Here is a 4,596-nt window from a genome sequence, read left to right as displayed (position 1 = left end):
CCCACCGACACAAGGTCCCCTCCAACCAAAACCCGAGCAGGCAGCATTATCATCAGAAACCTTATACCCACATCTAATGGCATTTGCAGACGTAGACTTTTAAAGAAACATTGTCTGTTTTATTTTTTTAAGGAGAGAGAGAGAGAAAGAGAGAGAGAGAGAGAGAGAGCACAAATGCTCACACACACACACACACACACACACCACACACATCCGAGATCGTTTGAGCACGTCCTGGTAACACAATAAAGTTATTTTTATTGCCTTGTTAACAAAATTCCCCAAGTCTTGGATTTAGAAAAGCTTTCGGTCGAATCCAGAATCCACCAAAAGCCAAATTCTGGGGAGCGAGGGGGAAAGTCTGTTCAAAAGACAAACCTGGTGATTGCCTTGATTTAAAGACTTTCTACCTCTCCCTGGGGGAACAGAAAAGGGAGGGGGAGTGAAAAGTAATCTCTCTCTCTCCTTCTCTCTCTCTCTCTCTCTCTCTCTCTCTCTCTCTCTGTGTGTGTGTGTGTGTGTGTGTGTCTGTCTGTCTGTCTGTCTGTCCATCTAGGTCTCATCTTGGCAGCCCAGTGGTGTGTTCTGTGGTATAAAGAAAGATATACTCCAGAAAAAAAAATTCTCTTTATCTAAATGGCTGGTCTTACTTTCTCTGTAACAACACTGAGCATCTAAGTCTCACGACTCCACCTTTAACCCCCAACTTCCACGCCAGTTAGCCACACTCTTTCTAGAGAGCCTCCGGGCAATTTGTCTCTGAAGCCAAGGCTCTTAAAGTCCTTGAAGTTTCCAGGGGTCCTTCCCACCTGTCGCCACCTGTCTCCACCCTCAGCCTCCCAGACCTGCTACCCTTTCTCAATCCCTGGGGGCATCTTAGGAACCCTGGGCCTGGAGGCAGGAACCCAGAATCCTCTATTCCATGAGAATTTGTCCCCAAAAGAGTTCCCATGTGTCTTTCTAGCCTGTGTATGTGGTGTGTGACCAGCCCAGGTGGCATTTCACTTGGCTTAGCTATAGTTCAGTGACTCTCAACCCTCCCTGTCCTGTGACCCTTTAATAAGGTTCCTCATGTTGTGGTGACCCCCCAACCATAAAATTACTTTCATTTCTACTTCATAACTGTCATTTTGCTAGTTATGAACCTTGATGCAAATACCTGTGTTTTTAAAAATGGTTTTCAACACCCCCTGTGAAAGGGTGGGTATATTCCAAAGGAGTCAACACTCACAAACTGAGAAACTCTGGTCTACACTGCACCTGTATCTAGCTAGCTTCTCAGCCTCTGGAGGGTTAACATTGTTTCTTAGAGATTTCCACCACCAGCTTGGAGCCTCAGAGGCAAGGCACTGTGAACTCTGCTGGCTGGTCCCAGACACCAGGGGTCCAGGAAAGGAGCAGCAGATGAACTTAAAGCCCAAGTTTACCTGGGACATGATACCTCACCTCTCCTGGCCTCAGGTGATTTAGCCCCTACCCCTAGCCACTGGCAGGTCCTTAGCAGCAAATGCTGTTCTAACCATCTGGACATCTCTCAGAGCTTGAAGGATAGAGAAATTGAGAAACTTATACCAGGCTACATTATAGGGAAGCTTTCAGACCAGGAGGCAGCTTATGCTGACTGTACCAGCGTACCTATCTGGGAATTTTACTTTATTGAGTTTATTTATTTGTAATTAGTGTGTATTTTTGCATGCACGTATGCAAACATGTATTCATGAGTGTGTGCGCACGTGCGCACAGCGCAATTGTGCACACATGTACACACACATGCATAGCTATCTTTGCATCTGCATGTAGATGTCTTCTTTGAGTGCTTTCCACCTTATTTTATTTACTTTTGAGACGGGGTCTCCCTGTGTAGCGTCCTGGACCTTCCTCTGCAGATCAGGCTGGCCTCGAACTCACAGAGATCCACTTGCCTCTGTGTCCCTAGGGCTGAGATTAAAGATGTGAACCACCATGCCCTGCCCTCCGCGTCTTTTTGGGAGTGGGGTGGGGCTGGGGGAAAGGTCTCTCACTGAACCTGGAGCTCTCCGTTCATTTGGCTAAGTTGATGGTCAGCAAGTCCTTAAGACTATCTTTGCCTCCTTGCTAAGGCAGGGGTGTGAGATGTGCGCTGCCGGCTCCCAGCCCAGCTTTCCCACGCGTGCTGGGTCCTCGTGCACGTGTAGCACGCACATTACCCACTGAGCCTTCCCTAACGCCAGAGACAGACGCTCGTTATGTAGCTCGAGCTAACCTAACTGGGTAGCCCAGGCTGGCCGCGGATTTGGTCCATCTGCCTCAGCATTCTAAGTGCTGAGACTGGAGTTGTGTACCGCCGGGCTGGGTCACCTGGAACTTTGAATTAAACTGTTTTTATGAAAGGCACAGTGGGCTGAGGACGAACGAGGCTCCCGTGACTACTTCTTAATAACCTGATGGTGCTACATGGAGAAGGTACGGGAAAGCCCGCACAGAGATTTCCATAGGAGCAGCCTAGTGGGGCTCTGCAGGATGGAAGGCGCCCACGGGGGTGAGGGGCGGGGCTAAAGAGAAGATGGGGCTGTCAGCCCCTTAGGAAGCCCTTGGGGCCTGACCCAGGCGAGCTGTAACCAGATCCCTGTTGGGCTCCTTCTCACATCTGGCTCAGGGTCCCCATCCCAGGGAGGCCTCCTTGGCCCTTTGCCCTGGGAAAAGGTGGGCACCGGGTCACGGTGGGGTGGGTGGGGAGGTCAGAAAGGGCATGAGGCGGGGGGCACAGCGGGGTGCTATGTGCTGGGAACATAGGGCCTGGCACCCTGGTGCCCCAGCAGCTGCTGGCGTCTGTCAGCCCCCCTGGGGGCACCACAAGGCCGCCACCTCTACATCTTCCTGACAGGCCCCTCTTCTAAGGCCAGGCAAAAACAACAGCCCCCTCCCAGAGCATCCCATTTGTCAGCTGAAGGCTGGCCCTGCACCTTTAACCTCCTCAAAGTCAGCAGTTCCCTGTCAAGGCCCTATGGGGCCAGGAGACAAAGATGGATGGAGGTGGCTGTTTGCAGAGGAAAGCTCTTGGCTGCAGCCAAGGCGAGTGGTCCGGAAGGGAGGGGCCCTGGCTTCTGGTGTGGCTGGAGGTAGCCCAGGGAGGAAGAGGAAAGACACAAGGGTCCCCGGAGGGCTTCCAGCTGGGCCACACCTCAACCATCCTACAGAATGCTGGGAATTTCCTCCACTGCTCACTACAAACAGGCCTTCCTTGACCAGACAGGCCTGTTTCTGAGCTGGTGACCTCAGCCACCTGTGTCTGGTGAAGATGCTGAAGGTTCAGGGAGGGGCTGGAGGTGGGAGGTCCCCATTCAGGGAATCTGTTCTTGCTGTCCTTGGGCCCTGTGATCTCTGGAAAAATCATAGTTTTTCTCTGGTTTTCTCAGTGGTGAAATTAAATTGATTCAGCTTCCTAGGGATGTGCGTGTGAGCTGATCCCTGAAGAAAGGGAAGGCTGACAGAGAAAACCAGGCATAAGAAAAGCACAGGTCGAGGCTGGAGAGATGGCTCAGCGGGTAAGAGCACTGACTGCTCTTCCAGAGGTCCTGAGTTCAAATCCCAGCAACCACATGGTGGCTCACAACCACCCACAATGAGATCTGATGCCCTCTTCTGGTGTATCTGAAGACAGCTTACATATAATAAATAAATAAATCTTAAAAAAAAAAATGGTGGATGCTTTGCCATAGAGCTGTGGCCTCCCACCTCTAAAAAAAAAAAAAAAAGAAAAGCACAGGTCCTTCTTTTTCCTTAACTATGTGGAACCCCATCTGACCAAAAGATGCCCATCTTAGCCCCAAATTATTATTGTTGTTGTTGTTGTTACTAATGATATTATTGCCCCCTCTCTGTGTTTGCATGTGTGTGTGGTAATGTGTGGATGAAGGTGTGTGCATATGGAAGCCACCCGCTGGTGTCATTCCTCAGGACATCAGCTTGCTTTTTGAACCAGGTCTCTCACTGACCAGGGACTCACGAGCTCAGCTAAGCTGATGGACAACCAGCCCCAGGGGTGCGTCTGCCTCTACCTCCCCAGCAGCTGGACTGTGAAGACACGCCACCACATCCAGCTTTGTATACGGGTTCTGGAATCAAACTCAGTGCTTTGTACTTGCAACTGTATGTGCTGTCCCAGGGGGGTCACCTCCCCAGCTCCCAGACTCCTTCCTTCTTCTGTGGTCACACAGCACATATAACACAAGCATGGTTGGGGGAATCAGGAGTGTATAGGTTCAAATCCCACCTCTCCCATTAGTAAGTGGCACTGAGCAACTCATTTGATCGCACGAGCTTCGTTTTCCCTTTCTGTAGCATGGAGTTAAATTTCTTTCTTCCTCATTGACTTGCAGAGTGAGGTCGCATATAAAAACTTATGACATGTGAGACCCGCCTTGCCTAAGTCACTGTTCTATTGCTGTGAAGAGACACCTCGACCAAGGCAACTCTTGTAGAAGAAAGCATTCAACTGGAGACTTCCTTAGTTTCAGAGATTTAGTCCATTATCATCATGGTGGGACCCCGGTGCTGGAGAAGTAGCTGAGAACTACATCCGGAGAGAGAGGAGAGAGAGAGAGGGGAGAGGGAGAG

The sequence above is a fragment of the Apodemus sylvaticus genome, chromosome 10 (genome assembly GCF_947179515.1).
Source record: "Apodemus sylvaticus chromosome 10, mApoSyl1.1, whole genome shotgun sequence".
Classification (NCBI taxonomy): Eukaryota; Metazoa; Chordata; class Mammalia; order Rodentia; family Muridae; genus Apodemus; species Apodemus sylvaticus.
This window is presented reverse-complemented; position numbering follows the sequence as displayed.